The sequence below is a fragment of the Bombyx mori genome, chromosome 6 (genome assembly GCF_030269925.1).
Source record: "Bombyx mori chromosome 6, ASM3026992v2".
Lineage (NCBI taxonomy): Eukaryota > Metazoa > Arthropoda > Insecta > Lepidoptera > Bombycidae > Bombyx > Bombyx mori.
The window spans coordinates 3,117,362-3,134,409 of NC_085112.1; the positions used below are offsets into that span (position 1 = coordinate 3,117,362).

Sequence of the window (17,048 nt, forward strand, 5' to 3'; positions counted from 1 at the left end):
TCAAGCATCGGTGGTTCAGTGGTAGAATGCTCGCCTGCCACGCGGGCGGCCCGGGTTCGATTCCCGGCCGATGCAGTTTTTTGGAACACATTTTTTCGGTATATTTTTTTTAAAATTTTAAGTAGTGAAATTTTGTCGAAAAGTTCTTAATGTTATTTAGTGTTCTCCAGGGTTGAACGAATTTACAGTGGTGATATAAAGTGGTTACCAGATTGTGGTAGAATGTATTGTAAGTTCACATTGGTCTTCCTACCCATTTTTGCCGCGTAGCAGTCATACTTTTATATTTGGAGGGTAGGACTGCCGCTAAGCCTACGATTGAGACTTAGATCTCATGTTTTATGATGGGTTCCGATAATTGCATAGCACCATGTGGTCTTGAGGCTGTTCATACATCAATACAATAATGTTTTAATAAAAAGTTCTGATGGATATGTACCCAGTTCCGAATATTAATTATATTATTGTGTAATTCAATTATATTTGATGATTGAGTAAATTTGTCACATGAACATTTTACTATTCAGTTTCAAGCGTATAAGCATCGGTGGTTCAGTGGTAGAATGCTCGCCTGCCACGCGGGCGGCCCGGGTTCGATTCCCGGCCGATGCATAGCTTTTGTCACAACAATTATTAAGATTTTTTTTCCTACCATTGTCTAACCATTAAATTAAAAAGAAAATCATTCTTATTCCGTTTCCTCACTTTTATTATTAAAGTATTTTCTTCGATTTTCGTTAGCCATACATGTCTGTGTGCATAAAAACTGTATAGGACACGGAAACAACGGAAATAACATCTATATATATAAAAGAAAGTCGTGTTAGTTACTTCACTTATAACTCAAGAACGGCTGAACCGATTTAGCTGAAAATTGGCAGGGAGGTAGTTTAGAGCCAGGAGAAGGACATAGGATACTTTTTATCCCGTTCGACATCATTCCCGTGTGACTTGACATTTAACGTCAGTCACTATAAAACGTGGTGAGGGAGTTCGTATAGAGTCCCTTCTTTATTTCGCCGTAGTCGTGTTTTAAGTAATTAACACCACAGTTGAAACAATATAAATTATATTGATGTAGCGGCATAAACAATTCCAGTTAATTATAATAGGTATATTAGTTATTTAACACATTATAAATTATTTTTATGTTTTAAATATTTGGCGGTAAAAAGGCCTCGTGTCACAGACTATATCCTTTTTCCCACATCTCGTGCGTTCCGGCTTACGCATAATAAAACGCCACACCACCCCCCTACGGAGAAGGAGAATCCGCAGAAAAAGAGAAAAATTATCATAGGTCGAAAGGTTTGGAGAAGTGGACTCTGCGACCTGACTGGGTGGTATATTGAGGTGTATGTGTAGGAGTAGCAGTTAGAGGTGCCGAAGGCACGAGTGGACATGAAGGGACATTAGTAGCATCCGGTTGCGCTGGTTGAGGCACAGAAACCCGCGGTGCTGGTGCTGGAACGAGATCTACTAAAGAATGCTCGACGAAAGCTGGCTTAATTCTGTCGACACTGACCGTCACCTGTTTCCCTTTTACATCAATCGACCACGTTTTTCCGTCCTCGGCTCTAGATATAACTCTATGAGGACCAGAGTAAGGTGGTTGCATTGAACGTCTAACCGAATCCTCCCTGAGCATGACATGAGAGGCGGTGGAAAGATTTTTAAATATGAAAGGTGATGGTTTAGTGTGTGAGGAACATGGAGTGGGACGCAATTTAGACATACGCTGTCTTAACTTTACGACAAAATCCGTCGGGTCCTCGAAACCAGAAGGACCGGGAGGTACTAACAGTTCCCCTGGAAGCGTTAATGTTTCTCCGTAAAGCAATTCCGCTACTGTTGCTTGTAGATCTTCTTTAAAAGCCGAACGCATTCCTAATAAGACCAAAGGTAATGCATTCAACCACGAATCATCATAACACATCAGAGAGGCCTTTAATTGTCTATGCATGCGCTCCACGAGCCCATTGGCACAAGGGTGGTAACTAGTAGTGCGTATACGTTTAGTACCACATAAATTAGTAAGGCGTCTGAAAAGGTCCGACTCGAACTGTCGTCCCTGGTCGGTAGTGATGACAGCAGGTACTCCGAATCGAGCAATCCAACCGGCTACAAAGGTGCTCGCCACTTCTTCTGCTGTTATTCCGTGCATAGGCCAAACTTCGGGCCATCGAGTGTAGCGATCCACAGCAGTCAGGCAGTATTGGAAGTCAGAACAAGATGGAAGAGGGCCTATGATGTCAATATGGACATGCTTCAGTCGAGACGTAGGACTGGAGAAGTGTCCAAGTGGAGATTTTATATGCCGCGTCACCTTACTTCGCTGGCAAGCAACGCAGGTTTGGCACCAATAACGGCAATCTTTGGCAATGCCAGGCCACACGAAACGGTCTGAGATCAATCGAATGGTTGATCTAGTACCAGGATGGCTAAGATTATGTAGCTGAGCAAAAATCTTCTTTCGCATAGGTTCCGATACAAATGGGCGTGGTCGCCCTGTTGACATGTCGCAGACCAAAACAGTGTTTGTGCCAGGAACTACGACGTTCTCTAGTTTTAGAGAAGAATTCGCATCGTTACGATACTTTTTCAATTCGTCGTCAAGTTTTTGGCAAGCGGAGAGAGCAGAATGGTCAGTTTCAAAACTAACAGCTTCGATGCGGGACATGGCGTCCGCCACCGTATTGTCCTCCCCTTTTATATGGACAATGTCCGTGGTAAACTGCGAAATAAAAGACAGTTGATTTAACTGTACCGGAGGAAGCCTTTCGCGACGTTGCGAGAACGCATAAACTAATGGCTTATGGTCCGAATAAATCGTTACGTGCTGTGCGGCTAAGAAGTGTCGATAATGTTGCACACTCTCATATACCGCAAAAAGTTCTCGGTAGTATGCTGGCCACTGGCACTGTCGGGGATTCAGCTTTTTACTAAAGAAACCCAGGGGTTGCCAAGCATCACCGACTTTCTGCTGAAGGCAGGCACCAACGTGAGAACTGGAAGCGTCGGTGAAAAGCCCTAGTTCAGCGTTAGGCAAAGGGTGTGCCAACAGAGCTGCAGATGACAAGCTATCCTTACAGGCATTAAAGCATTCTTCGAGCTCAGGTGTCCAAGTGATCGGTGTGAGACCTTTACCTCCAGTGGCCACGATCGCGTTGACTAGCGGTGCTTGTAACTTGGCCGCATTGCGCAGAAATCGGCGATAATAATTAACCATCCCAATGAAACGACGGAGTCCTTGTACAGTCTGTGGTAGAGGAAAATCTTTTAGAGCTTGAATGCGCTCTGATGGTGGTTGTGTTCCGTCGGCAGATATTCTGTTTCCGAGAAAAGTAACTTCAGGAGCACCAAACACGCATTTTGCTGGATTTATAACGATTCCGTAATCTTCAAATCGCTTGAAAAGAGTACGAAGGTGTGCAGCATGTTGAAGAGCATCACGGGAATACACTAATATGTCGTCAACGTACGCAAAGCAAAAATCGAGACCTTGGACAACTTCGTCTATAAATCTTTGAAACGTTTGGCCTGCGTTGCGCAGACCAAAAGTCATGTAATTAAATTCGTAGAGTCCGAAGGGTGTTATGATGGCGGTTTTACAGATATCCTCAGGCGCAACAGGAATTTGCTGATATGCCTTAACGAGGTCGATGGTACTAAATATACTACACCCAGATATGTTATGGCCGACGTCACCGATATGGCGAACTGGGTACCTGTCGGGTATGGTACGTGAATTCAAAGCACGATAATCGCCGCAGGGTCGCCAGGTGCCATCGCGCTTAGGGACCATATGAAGTGGAGAAGACCACGAACTTTTCGAAGGTCTGGCTGTCCCGCACTGTACCATATCATCAAAAACCTTTTTGGCCTCTTGAAGTTTTTGAGGTGCCAGACGTCTAGGACGACAAGAGACTGGGGCGCCCTCAGTGGTTAGAATATAATGAACTGTATTATGCTTCGGCTCACGAATAAGTCCTGGTGGCTTCGTAATGGACGGAAATTCCGCAAGAAGTGCACTAAATTGGGATGACGGAGCGCAGACAACTTTGACGCTGGTCTGGTCTAAAACAGCGACGGCAGCTACGCATGACAACCCGGTAATACTATCGACAAGTCTCTTACTGGCACAATCGGGCAACAACCGATAGTGCGCCAGAAAATCGGAGCCGATGATTGCGGTGTTGACGTCGGCGATAATGAATCGCCATTGAAATATGCGGCGTAGCCCCAAATTAAGCGCCATTTGTATGTGACCAAAAGTGCGTATCTCACTACCATTGGCAGCCGCTAATGTATAATTTGAACGTATCGGCTTATTTGATAACCACTGATATGGATAACAGGAGAGGTCAGAGCCTGTGTCTATTAAAAAACGGCGCTTGGTTGAGCTTTCGGTGACAAATAATCGGCGACTCTCCTTTAAGCAGTCAGACGTCGCCATCATTGACTGCTTTTGTCGTTTTCCGAAGGTGGCGGCGGCGTCCAGGTACATGGTTGAATACACTTAACAGCTTTAGTATTAAATTTCCTATGGTAAAAGCACATTTGAGGCTTACCAGGTGTTTGTGAGCGTCGTCGCTGATTTGAGAAATCCCGGGTCCTATTTCTACCGCGCTCTGCAGTAAGCACAGCAAGCTGACGCGTGACCTCATCCAGACGCCGTGTGATATCTTCTAACGAAGGGGGTGAGACGGCAGACGTGCTTGCTGAGAAAACAGCAGATGAATGAGGTGCGAACATACCAGGCGAAACTTCCAAAATTTTGTCCGCTAGCTCAGCGACTTTGTCCAGCGAGAGTTCTGATTGGGCGGCCAAAATTGCTTGGAGATGTTGTGGGAGGCGACGCATCCATAGCTGGCGAAGCAAATTTTCATCAGTGAGGGTGTTTCCTGCCAATGATCTAAGATGACGTAAAAACTGCGAAGGACGGCGGTCACCCAACTCAACATCACTGACAAGTTGCCTGACACGTTGCTCCTCAGACGTGGACAACCTACGGATCAACTCGGATTTGAGGCGACCATATTTGTCCTCTGGTGGTGGTTGGAGAATAATGTCTTCTACCTCCCCAATAACTCGGGTATCTAACTGAGCAATCACGTAGTTAAATTTAGTCAGGTCAGCGGAGATGCCCGAAATCGAGAATTGTGCCTCTACCTGAGCAAACCAAATTGCAGGCCGATCAGGCCAGAAGGGAGGAAGTTTTATGGCTACTGTGCATACTGAGGTAGGTTGAGGAAATAATGGCTCTGTGGGGGGTGGGTCCGTTTTATCGACGCATTGCATTTTAAATTTTTGTAACTCAGCCTTTAGGATGGCATTTTGTTGTTGTAACAGCGTATTTTCTTCTCTTACTAATTGTTCGTTTGCCTCCATCATTGAACTTTACGTATACAATTGTAAAAAAAAAAAAACTAAGCATTTATACAATTTAACAACTTAAAAAAATAATAATAATAATAAGTAAAGAAGAAAATGAAAATTAATGATTATGGTAAAAGATGGCAAAATACTGACAATAAGAGGCACAGTAAAACAATGAAATAAAATTATAGTAAACAAGAAAATAGAAATTAATTAAATACAGATGTGATGATAACACCGACTTACATTTCGTGACTATTTACTTTATAGCATTCATGTAGATAAAACCTAAAACTGTAATTATTTTGCCTCGTAAAAACAAATATTTCCTTACTACTAATCGTACAATAATACCTTAATATTATTATTAATTACAATGTTATACTATGAATTGGTGGAGCAATGAAGGCCCGTTAACAAAATATGAATAACTATTGTTACAAAAGGAACCTTTAAATTAAATTAAAATTTTGTTTTTCTTGTTTTTTTATGTCGACAAAGACCAAGCTGTTACTTATGCAATTATGTAACAAAATTAAAGTTACAGTATAGGCGGAGAATATGAAGAAGTATTAAGATTAAAATAAAATAAAAAATATAAAACACTTCACCGAGTTAATCAGAAAACACAAAAAAAAAAAAAAGTTCCATGTTGTGGAATGCCGCACCAGGTGTTTAACCGCTTGTACTTGATCACTCTGCTGTGCGCGGCGATGCTGCGCCAAGTGTATATGGTTTGTAGACGATCTTGCCTGAATGCTGCACCAGGTGTATATAATATGTACTCGACCTTGTCTGGATGCTGCGCCAGGTGTATATGGTTTCTACTCGATCTCTATTTGTAACGATCGATCACGTCGGGGTCACCAATGAGGGAGTTCGTATAGAGTCCCTTCTTTATTTCGCCGTAGTCGTGTTTTAAGTAATTAACACCACAGTTGAAACAATATAAATTATATTGATGTAGCGGCATAAACAATTCCAGTTAATTATAATAGGTATATTAGTTATTTAACACATTATAAATTATTTTTATGTTTTAAATATTTGGCGGTAAAAAGGCCTCGTGTCACAGACTATATCCTTTTTCCCACATCTCGTGCGTTCCGGCTTACGCATAATAAAACGCCACACCGGTATAACAAAAAAGAATCAGACTTGGAATAACAAAATTGACGTATAATGACAGCTATGTAATGACGTATGGATGACAATTTGATATTTGTAAGAAATCAATAATAAAACTATTTCTATTAAATAAATAATTCACATTATTGCCCAATTGCCCATTCGTATAAACAGTGAAGTGAACTATAAAACTCATGTGCGGTAATTTATTAATCAGGTTAGGAATGCCAGCACCATATCGTGAAATGAATGACGCATTTAATCGATAATTGGAAAGGGAACGTGAATATGATCACCAGGAATTAAATTTAGTAGTTCAAACGAATGTACCCCTGTTGAATTACCAACAAAAGGAAGTTTATGATACTTTAATGAAGGCAATCGATGATGAAAATGGTGGTTTATATTTCCTAGATGCCCCTGGTGGAACTGGCAAGACATTCCTCATGTCATTAGTTTTAGCAACTGTTCGGGCGAGATTTAACATAGCGGTTGCAGTTGCTTCTTCTGGAATAGCAGCCACATTGTTAGAAGGATGCCGTACGGCTCATTCAGCATTCAAATTATCGTTAAATCTTCAAACTATTGAAGAACCAACGTGTAATATTGCAAAACACTCAGCAATGGCCAAAGTTTTAGCGGTATCGAAAATCATCATCTGGGACGAATGCACAATGGCGCATAAACGTGCATTAAAAGCACTTAACCGAACATTAAAAGATTTACGCAATGACTCGAGATGTTTTGGAGGAGCAATGATTTTACTTTCTGGCGATTTCCGCCAAATACTGCCAGTAATTTCAAGATCTAAGTACGGCTGCCGACGAAATAAACGCTTGCCTCAAATCGTCAAATCTATGGCGCCATGTGAAGAAACTGCAACTGACAACAAACATGAGAGTTACATTGCTTAATGATACATCTGCTGAAGATTTCTCGGAGCAATTGCTGACTATCGGTAATGGTCAAGTACCTGTCGATGAATCGAGCGGATTAATATCATTTCCAAATAATTTCTGTAATTTTGTCTCATCAAAAGACGAACTTATCAACAATGTATTTCCAGAAATTATTTCTAACTACAAAAATTATGAATGGATGAGTGAGCGAGCAATTTTAGCGGCTAAGAATAAAGATGTAGATGACCTAAACTACATAATTCAAAATAAGATCATTGGAACAATGCATTCATTCAAATCTATTGACTGCGTCACAAATGAAGATGAAGCCACCAAACTATCCAATTGAATTTTTAAACTCTTTGGACGTGCCTGGCTTACCACCGCACAATTTACGCCTAAAGGTTGGCTCCGTAGTAATCATGCTTCGAAACATAAACCAACCAAAACTGTGCAACGGTACGCGTTTGGTTAGAAAATTGATGAACAATGTAATTTACGCTACGATAATGATAGGAAAATTCAAAGGTGAGGAAGTTCTCATTCCGAGGATACCGATGATCCCAACCGATATGCCGTTTGAATTTAAAAGACTTCAATTTCCGATACGTCTTGCATTTGCCATGACCATCAACAAATCACAAGGCCAATCCTTAAAAGTTTGTGGTTTAAATCTAGAACATTCATGTTTTTCCCATGGTCAATTATACGTGGTATGTTCACGGGTCGGAAGACCATCTGCGTTGTTTGTTTTTGCGCCTGATAATAAAACAAAAAATGTCGTGTATCACAAGGTACTTAAATGAAGAGCAACCTATGTACTAAAATACAGAAATAATTATGAATGATTGATGTAGAAATTTAATTTTTTTTGTATTTTTTCCAATAAAAAAAAAATCTGCTTATTTATTGACATTAAGGCGGAACAAAGTTCGCCGGGTCAGCTAGTTAAATATAAAAATAAGTAATAGCTTAGAAAAACTAAAAAAATAGCTTTTATATATACGTATTTAAAATCCAACTCAAAAGTAGAAAATAAATTTTAATAAATTTGAATTAAAAATGGTGCAAGAAAAAATGATTTTATTGTAAAAAAAGCATGGGGTACTTTTCAGGATATTATCAAAATAACCCTTCTACTCATATCTGTTCATAAAATATTTATATCTATTGATACCATACACCCCACGCTTTTTTTTACCATAAAATAGTTGAATTTTCTATAAAAGCGTATATTTTTAGTTTTTTAAACTATTTTTATTTATTTTTCATTTTTAGCTGAATTTCGTTTTTTTCTATATTTTTTTCAGTTTTTAAGACTTCATCTGAATCAGTCGATAGATGATCGGCGCGCCTGGTAGTTTCCCTTCTTGGCCTTTACGCAGACACTCCGGGTCTCAGGAAAACAAAAAATCGCTAATCCTGATTATCCTAGTAAGAATAACGGATCAAACTGCTTAAAATATTTAATTATCATCGGTCCTTAACAAGTATGCCAAATTTCGAGTTATTCCGAACTTTTGAAGGGGATCAAAATCATGTTCAAAGATTCCGTTAGATACTAACATTCGTATGAAACTAATAAAAGCGTATCTATACTAATATTATAAAGAGGAAATATTTGTTTGTATTGAATAGGCTCAGAAACTACTGAACCGATTTGAAAAATTCTTTCACTGTTGGGAAGCTACACTATTCCCGAGTAACATAGGCTATAATCTATTTTGAAAAAAAATTGGGATCTTTACTAAAACTCCAATAATGTACCCCAAGGTGTAAAAAAATTACCTAAAATATTCTTTACATCGCGTGCCCTGCGGAAACTATTGATGATAGAATAAAATAATGTACTACGACTTTGTAGAACACATTATTAATGACTTAAAGTGTCGCGACAGCATAAGTTTAACTATTATAGTTATGCCGCAATAAGTGTTCTTTTGTAATTAAAAAAATAAAACAACGTCAAATATCGTTGAAATTTTTGTTAAAGACCCGAGCGGAGCCGGAGCGGGCCGCTCTTCGATCATCAATATTGTTGATCGAAGGGGCCCCTAGTGAATAATAAATGTCAAATAGCTGGAACAACCGAAATAGCAGAAGAAAAATAAGCACATGATAGAGATTTACTGAAGAGAGTAATAGGTATTTGGTATCTATTCACTTACGTATTGACGAGTCGTAGACATAATTAAAAGTAACTAACTATAATTAAAATTTGTCCTTGACCACGAAATCTGTAAAGTATTCAAAACAATGGAAGCAATATGATGACAATACAAACGCGAGACTACGCCGTTAAATAATGTTTGTTTCAAAATAAAAAAATAAATTTCATTTAATTTAATGCATCTACCTAGTCAGGTCATAAATTCTGTGACATGTTTAATGTAAAATAATTGAAACAAGTTTATTCATTATGTAACCATTCATATACCAAAATGAACTTAACAAAACATAGATTCTTATGACACTAAAGTTTATTCAAAATGACCTCCGTGATTTTGAATACAGGCCTTCAATCTGCGCGGCCAGTCGTCTATCGCAGCACGAACGAGGTCCATGTCAATATCGGCGGCTGCCTTAATCAAGGATGTCTTCAGTGACTACAAATTGGGATGAGGCTTTGAGCACGCTTTTTCCTCCAAGTGTTGCCATATCTTGTAATCTAACGGATTCAAATCTGGACTGGAGGAGGGCCAGTTTTCGTGCCGGATGAAGTCGATTTCACGCGCCGCCAGCCAGTCTTGTGTGCTCTTCGCTCTATAAGCTGGCGCCGAATCTTGTTGGAATACCCAATGCCCGTTATTGAACATGGTATGAGAAACAGGTTCCACAAGGTTCATCAGGACTGTATTTTGATACACAACTGTATTCGTTTTTACACCTTTCTCACAAAAATGTACCTCTGTTAAGCCCCAATAAGAAACTCCCAACCATACCATGAGCGAGGATGGAAAATGACCTCGTTGGACACGCGGAATACGGTTGCTCGCTTCTTCACTGCTGTGTGCGTACACCTTATCATTTTGTATGTTGTAGCTCTCTTCTACGGTAAAAATTTTTTCATCCGAAAAAAGAATTTCCCGATATTTTTTTCTCGCGTACCGCTTCAACAAAGCGCGGCATCTCTTCAGTCTCAGGTCCATTAGACGAGCATTCAAACGATGTCCTGTTTTTCTTCGATATGCCCGAAGCCCTAAGTCTTCATTTAACACCCTTTTCACCGTGGTTCTGCTTAACCCCATCTGAAGGGCCAACAGTTTCTGCTTACGTTTGGGATTTCTTTGAATTCGCGCCTTCACAGCTTTTATCACTGCTGGAGTCCTAACAGACCGAGGGCGACCACTTCTTGACCTGTCATCTACACTAGAGTCTTCATTCTATCGTTTGATGGTACGACAAACGAATCTTTTGGTTATATTCAAATTGTTCAGAATGTAAAAAATTTGAATTGGCGCGTAACCGCAACGATGCAACGCAATAACTGCAACACGGTCTTCTTTAAGCGTCCACTCCATATTTAAAAATGAGTAAAATTCTAAAAGTATACATTTTTATTTTCATGAACAATTCGAAATTCGAATTCAATAAACTTTTTTGTGGCCAGCATTCTAAAAGAAAAGTTTTTACTGTGTGACAATACTTATGACCTGACTAGTTATATGTGACGGCGTTAACGATATTACTGTTTAGCACGTGCAATAGGAGTGACTCACACAAGCCAGGTGCGCCGGCCGTGTCGTTCGACTCATAAACAACAGGTGCAACAGAAGTGACTCATAAATAAGCCAGCTGCGCCGGCCAGTATAAAAAGGCGGTACGTGGCTCGCAATGGACATTCGTTGGACTGCGCTTGCCTGGTGCACTTACTATATTCTTGTTACGTTGTGTGATTCAGTGACTGTTGTACATACTGGTTAAAGTTGGACAAGTGTTAAAGTGAATTGTTACGATAACATATTGTTGATTAAATCAGAAATCAAAGGTGACTTCGTTTAACTTGGTGTTCAACAAAATAATGTCTACCCTCAAGCTTACATCAGAAGTGAGATCAGGACTCTACTCTCACTGGCGTGACGTGTTTGAACATGTTCGAAGTACAGCAAAGAAAAACATGATGCAGATCAGAATACTAGTAGTGGTACGCCACAAGAGCGTGAATGCAGCATACGTAAGTCGTGTAATAACGTCTCTGTTACCTCGATGGAAGATCTGAGCCACGAAGAAATCGTCACATCTTACGTTCTGGCTCATGTTGCCCAGTTTGACTGTCGACTTCATCACATGGCATTTACTAACGGAAATACAACACGTAACAAGCTATTGCAAGAAATTAAGGCAAGTGCAAATCTCAAGTGAAACTTCGATCGCAATAATGGATCTGTCATGACGAGTGGGTAGTTCCGACACGAATCGTTTTTAAGCCAATGACTACTGCTAGAGTTACATGGCACTAGTACAGTAAACCAGGACATGAGACTGTGAATTGTCGCTGAAATTTTAGAATCTACTCGATTCCATACCAATAACACTACACGTTCGATGACTTCGGGCTCCAGCAAGCAAGCAAACAAGAAAGCAAGCAAGTTTCCGTGGGGAAGAAAAATTTACACATCTGAAGTCGTCGTGACCTGTAAGATAAGACGTCCGGTGCGTTCGTGCCTGGCGATGCGGCGGTGTTCGGGTTCCGCTGGCGGATGCAGGTTTTTCCGGTGAAGTGCGTGCTTGTGCGTGCTTGACAAGTGTTCGCGGTTGGCTTCCTCAGTGTGGGAGTAACATCGTGTAAGAGAGGTGGAACCCGTAAAATTGTAGTTTGCGTGGTGGCTGGTAAGATTTGTTGCGGTAAGAAGTTTGCATGGTGGTAAAATGTCTTGTGAGTCTGCACAGGTAGCCGGAGGTGAGACTTCCGCGGTCGCGGCCCACCCAGTCCGCGAGAACCGGGCAGATCGCCTCGACGGTACGGTGGCCGGCCGACGGGTCCGCCAAACGACGAGATCACGCCTCCAGCACGGACTGCCGATATTGGAGACCCCGCGCTCCGGCTGCACTTGCGCTAGGGCGCGCCGCCTCGTAGGAGACTGTGAAGTATCATTGAATAACTCTGACTGCGATCGCGCGCTGCCGGCGTCGCAGCGCGGCGACGTTCTCGTGGGTAAGGACGTGGCACCAGACGGGTGCTCCGTATAGTGCCATCGACCGCACGGGTACCATCACCCTGCCTATTTCTGCCGTGAAGCAGTGGTGTATTTCGGTCTGAAGGGTGGGGCAGCGGTTGTAACTATACTGAGACCTTAGAACTTCTATCTCAAGGTGTGTGGTGCGTTTACGCTGTGGATGTCTATGGGTTCCAGTAACCACTTAACACAAGGTGGGCTGTGAGCTCGTCCACACATTAATACGAAGAGCATAATCAAACGAAATTAGATACGAAGTTTAAAGGGCCGTTTAAAGTAGTTGAAGTATTGGATGGTGTCGATTTAATTTTGACTCTCACACATTCGCTTAAGGCTCGAGCTACTACTTGCCTCACAAAAATACAGCCTACAAAACCTGAACAACCTCCTCATCCGTGGGCGCCCGGCTCTCGCCTGCAAGTCGGCTGTTACGTGTGCGGTGATGCGAGTCATGTAGCTTCTGGGTGTTCCATGCGCTACAAGAAGAAAAACGACACAGCTCCAGGTGCTGTGGCAGGTGCAACCAGAGACGTCAACGTGTGTTCCAGAGCTTCAGTGTGTTACAGATAAGTGGTTTTGGCTCCCCCTTTATGTTCCATTCAGGGTCAGAATGTAGTCTTATAAAACAAAGCCATAGTAATTTATTCAATGGTAAGCGGTTTCATGAACAAGTCACCGTAGTCACCCTAGACACGTCCTTACGGATCCATTAGATACCTTCAGCTCTAACACTAGGAGCAGGCTGAGGAACCCCAGTAATCGTACTCGTCGAACTCTACAAAGAGGTCGACGTGCAACCTAACCCATGCGTCAGCCCACTGAGTTTCTCGCCGGATCTTCTCAGTGGGTCGCGATTCCGATCCGGTAGTAGATTCATTCGCGAAGCGATTGCTCTTGAGTTGTTAGGTCTCCTGCGGAGGCGCTCGGGCAGTTGTTAGCAAATCCCACCCCTCTTGGCTGAGCCTTTGCTCGCCCACCCGTCCTGGTGAAGCGGGAAAGGCCTCCGGGCCACCAGTAATCTTTCAATCATCTGCAGTTTTGGAAAACGATAGGTATAAGTTGAGACGTGTAAATGGTTCTAGTGTACAAAGTTCTCCATGAAAACTTACGCGAAGTACCTCGAGGCCCGTCAGGCCTACTAGAAATTTCTGAAAATTATAGTGACGATGACGTGACGGCGTACACAGATGGGTTAAGTAATCTTGTTCATGAAACTGATCTTAATGATGACGACTCTATCACTGACAATAGAAGCGACATTTTTGTCCGCAAATAGCGATACAGCAAACATAGTCTGTGGGTAGTGATACAATGTCTGTAAGCTCAGGCACCTCAGGTGCAGGTGTTGGAAATGTAGAAAACGATGGTCGGTCTCGCACTATTTCTGAAGAAATTCCGTATAAATGTTCTGGTTTAAAAAAAAAAAAAAAAAAAAAGAGAATTGTATGTGGCTAGAGAGATGTTAATCCGGACTAGCAAAAAAAAAAAAGAGAAAAAAAAAAAAAAAAAAAAAAGTGTGATGTCATTGAAGGGTCTGTCCGGTCCAATGGCTGGCTATAGGGATTTTCATCCAGATTAGCCACAACAATTAGCTACAGGGATTGCGATTCGGTCTAGCATTATCCGGTCCAGTTCGAAAAACTGAAGGGATAACAATTCCGGTCTAAGTTAAAAGGGACATACTTACATACCTGAAGAGTTTTAAATGAACTGGCCCAGGTATGTAAGCAGTCTGAAGGTTATTTATAGCCAGTATAGGATTTTCTGAAGAATTATGTGAACCGAACCGTACTAGATTGTTAATATCATAGACCACGTTTTAAGTTGCATCCGTTAATGTCAGGATGAACGAACACGTTTGTTGGTCACAGACATACCATAAGAATACGCGCACGAGGACGAGCGCACGTCAGTATGGCCGTGACGGCGTTAACGATATTACTGTTTAGCACGTGCAATAGGAGTGACTCACACAAGCCAGGTGCGCCGGCCGTGTCGTTCGACTCATAAACAACAGGTGCAACAGAAGTGACTCATAAATAAGCCAGCTGCGCCGGCCAGTATAAAAAGGCGGTACGTGGCTCGCAATGGACATTCGTTGGACTGCGCTTGCCTGGTGCACTTACTATATTCTTGTTACGTTGTGTGATTCAGTGACTGTTGTACGTACTGGTTAAAGTTGGACAAGTGTTAAAGTGAATTGTTACGATAACATATTGTTGATTAAATCAGAAATCAAAGGTGACTTCGTTTAACTTGGTGTTCAACAAAATAATGTCTACCCTCAAGCTTACATATGCATGTTACGTTGAATATTTGTTTTCTTTTTCATTAAAAACATATTTTACTAAAAATGAACATAAAATTAAAACTAAATACACTTTGTGATAAAAAATAATCATAATTGAAGTGCTTGTGTAGCACTTTGTGACAGAGAATTTTTATTAATATTATTACACATTTTTACCAGGTTGGTAGTGTACCCGGGATTGCTGATGTCCATGGGTGATGGTATCTATCACACGTACGGTAAATTAGTCTGACATAATTGGAAATCTGCCACGAAAATACCGGTACGCTATGTTGAGGTCAGAAGATATTTACCGTTTCTAGTTTGTCTGAAGAAATCCGAAGACATTAATGATAAATTAAATTAAATCACTCACATTCCAATTTAAATCTTATTTCCATTCACATAAAATTATTTCTTATTTAAACTATTCATAATTCATTTTAATTAAGATTTCTAACATACTGGAAATAATGTCTACCTTATAAGCATAGATAATACACATAAATTAGTTACAATTATGTAGATAAGCAACACAAGCACTCAACAAAAATGTTTAGGGGCGTCGGCCACTAGATGGCCTCGCTTCGATTAGTTTCTCATTGCTCCTGTAGATACATAGCAGGTAGGATCATATTACCTATCCTATATTTTGTTTTTAATGAAGGATATTGTAAATTTTCAGAAACTACAAATTGATAAAATTTAATCAATTTGTCTATAACAAATAAAAACTTGTATGTTTTTTTTTTATTTACTTATAACTTAATGAAATGCCTGAACTTTAACATATAAGTTTAGAGGCATCCGCCACAAGATGTCGCTAGTTTCCATACAAAAAATATTTGTTTTAAAGTATGGGAGTTTCGGTGCCCTGCTTCTAGGTAATAAAAATATTAAAAAGTTCCTTACTTTCAAGAGTACAGATCATTTTCAGTTACTTATTTATATAGCTTCAAATTATTATGCAGGTCTCGTTATCCTATCGGCAACTGCTGTCATTTCTATAAAGATTCTAGCATTACAACTCAAAGAGCAGGATAGCAATCGACCTCAAATATCAAGATCATTTGGCGGCTTTGATTCGTGGTGTCCATTAAATCAGGTACCTACCTGAGAAACATGAGTTCTTTATTATAACAATATTTATTTTAAGTCCTATTCGAGGTATAAAGAAAATAAAGCTGGAGGTTTCGCAACAGCCCACGGTCATTCGGTAACGTGCGAACTTATTGTGGTACACTTCATTCACGGTTGTTTGCATAAGAGTTAGTGTATTGCGCAAACGAACGCTCTGAGATCGTGGTCAATGAATGATAAAAAAATATGTTTTTTTTTACATTTTATTACAAAGCTAACTCGTACACTGTGTACATTACTAATTTGTACGTTATTACAAAGTTAAGTCGTACACTGTGTGCATTACTAATAAAAATCTTACGTTACGGACGTTTTTCCCGGTTAGGGTACACCTCCGCATCGTCCCATAAGGAACTTCGTTCCAAAAAGAAAAGATTTCGGTCAACAGATCTTAATATCATTGAGTCTCTCCTATTGAGACGAATCTCCGTGACATGCGGCGCAAATAAATAACTCGGAATTTGAATGTTGACCGAGAAAAATGTTAGTCAATTTATTCTTATCGCGTTTGTACTAGGACAATTTGTATGTCCACTTGGAAGGAGCATTTATCTTAATACTGAACGAATATCATTCGTAATTTCGGGAACGAAAATGTTCGAGAAAGACATTTGAAGTCCTTAATCCATACTTATATAAAAAACGCGAAAGTGAGTTTGTTTGCCACGCTCTCATATGCTAACTATTCGACGTATTATCATGAAAGCAACACAGAGGTACATAAAAGAACATGGGTATCCATTCAGACAAAAATATTATGCCCAAGGGATATTATTTTTCTATATTAAGTGAGTGAGTAAGTGAGCGAGTGAATCCGCGGCTAAGCTAGTGTTGTTGTCTATAGTATGCTTTTCACATATTTGTTCCTCAGAGACGTATTCTAGATCTAGGCCTTATGAAGCTCGTTTTATTTACATTTTTTTTTTGGACGACCGCGCTAGCTCACTTCCAATTTGGCGTTAAGTAGTCACTGAAGCTCATAGACATCGCAGCTTGAATGCAGCATATATCTCAGTTGTATAATTATTACGCTCC

At 40.5% G+C, this 17,048-nt stretch overlaps 1 protein-coding gene and 2 non-coding genes across 3 annotated transcripts in view; all 3 read left to right on the forward strand.

The window, feature by feature from the left end:
• Positions 1 to 4: 4 nt before the first annotated feature.
• TRNAG-GCC (transfer RNA glycine (anticodon GCC)) lies at positions 5 to 75 on the forward strand. The gene has a single exon. It is a non-coding gene; the product is annotated as a tRNA-Gly (tRNA).
• Positions 76 to 541: 466 nt separating this feature from the next.
• Positions 542 to 612, forward strand: TRNAG-GCC (transfer RNA glycine (anticodon GCC)). The gene has a single exon. It is a non-coding gene; the product is annotated as a tRNA-Gly (tRNA).
• Positions 613 to 8,846: 8,234 nt separating this feature from the next.
• The window catches only part of LOC119628614 (uncharacterized), a 44,394-nt gene continuing 36,192 nt past the window's right edge, over positions 8,847 to 17,048 (forward strand). Inside the window, exon 1 of the transcript XR_009973352.1 lies at positions 8,847 to 9,551. The gene's annotated coding sequence lies outside the window, so the exon portion shown is untranslated. The remainder of the gene's footprint in view (positions 9,552 to 17,048) is intronic.